General features: G+C 37.7%; 1 non-coding gene across 1 annotated transcript; it reads right to left on the reverse strand.

The window, feature by feature from the left end:
* Positions 1 to 971: 971 nt before the first annotated feature.
* Positions 972 to 1105, reverse strand: LOC118001638. The gene has a single exon (XR_004676751.1). It is a non-coding gene; the product is annotated as a U4 spliceosomal RNA (small nuclear RNA).
* Between the last annotated feature and the right edge of the window lie 611 nt (positions 1106 to 1716).

Consider the following 1716-nt stretch of genomic DNA (forward strand, 5'->3'; position numbering starts at 1 on the left):
CTGGAGGTGCTTCCTAGAGAGCAGCAAGCAAGGAGAACCCTCCCGGGGGACAGAGGAGCAGGCTAGCACCATTTCCCTCCCCTGCCCCTCAGCATAATCCAACTTCAGCAAACCACACAGAACCAACACTGGCTGCCTAACTTGCTTACAGCAAGTCCTGCCCCTCTGTGCTCTGCTGGTGCTGCTTTTCTTGGGTAAGTGTTCCTGAGGACCAGCCCAACAGGCCCCTTGTCCAGAAGATTAGCGCAAACCCCTCCATGCACCATGGCTGCCACTCTGGAAAACAGTATGGAGGTTCCTCAAAAAGTTAAAAATCTACTTTATGACCCAGTAATGGCACTACTAGGTATTTACCCAAAGGTTACAAAAATACTGATTCAAAGAGATACATGCACCCTGATTTTTATAGCATCATTGTCAACAATATTAAACCTGAAACTAATATTACACTGTAATGTTAACTAACTGGAATTAAAGTAAAAACTTGGAGGAAAAAAAAAGTAATGCATGCTTCAGTGCCCTGAAATACGTGTTTAAGAATATTCATAACAGTATTATCAGTTATAGCCCAAAGCAGGAAGTGCTCCAAATGGCCATTAGTAGAATGGATAAATAAATTAGAATATTATTACACAGAATACTATATAGTAATGAAAAAGAACAAATCACTTCTACATACAATGTCATGAATGAATTTCACAAATGTAATGTTGTTGTTATTTTAAAGTTCATTTATTTATTTTTTTTAAAGATTTTATTTATTTGAGAGAGAGAGAGAGTGAGCACAAGAGGGGGGAGCGGGAGAGGGAGAAGCAGACTCCCCGCTGAGCAGGGAGCCCGATGCGGGACTCGATCCCGGGACTCCAGGATCATGACCTGAGCTGAAGGCAGTCGCCCAACCAACTGAGCCACCCAGGCGCCCAAAGTTCATTTATTTTAAACTTATCTCTATACCCAATATGGGGCTCAAACCCATGACTGGGAGATCAGGAGTCACATGTTTCCCCAAATGAGCCAGCCAGACATGCTGGGAAAAGTTTTCAATTAGCAATAATCGTGCCTCAGATAAATCTCATTGGCTGTGATACTGGCATTGTGCAAAGCTACAAATGTAACATTGTTGAAAAGAAATCAGATGTAAAAGAATATATACCATATGATCTATTTACATAATGTTTAAAACAGGGAAATCTATTATATTTGAAGTCATATAGATGGTTACATCTAGGAGGAGAGAAAAATGATTGGCATGGGGTACAAGGAAAGACTTCTGAGGTGTTAGTAATATTTCATTTCTTAACCTGGTGGCTGTGTTAACTTTGTGAAAATTCTTCAGGTTGTGTGGTTTTAATTTGAGTACTTTTCTTTATGTAAATCTTTCTTAAATAAGAAGTTTATTTTAAAAATACATATATATGTATATATTTGTTTTTGCCTTTTTGATCTTAAAATGGAATCAAACTGCACATATACTTAAACGATTTCCTTTTTTCATTTAATGTTTTTATTCTGGAATTATACATTATTTATATATTTATTTTATATGTTTATATATGCAACTAGAGTTAGATCATTAGATCTCTGTATGGTCATTATTATGTTTGAGGAAAATCACTCTTGCTGTTATTTGGGGAGCAGATCTGAGAGGGAAAAACTGGCAACAAGGAAAGAAGTTAGATGACTGCCAAAATTTTGGAGAAATTAGGGTGACCTGAT

Source organism: Mirounga leonina, unplaced genomic scaffold (assembly GCF_011800145.1).
Source record: "Mirounga leonina isolate KUSES-001 unplaced genomic scaffold, KU_Mleo_1.0 Mir_53, whole genome shotgun sequence".
Taxonomy (NCBI): domain Eukaryota; kingdom Metazoa; phylum Chordata; class Mammalia; order Carnivora; family Phocidae; genus Mirounga; species Mirounga leonina.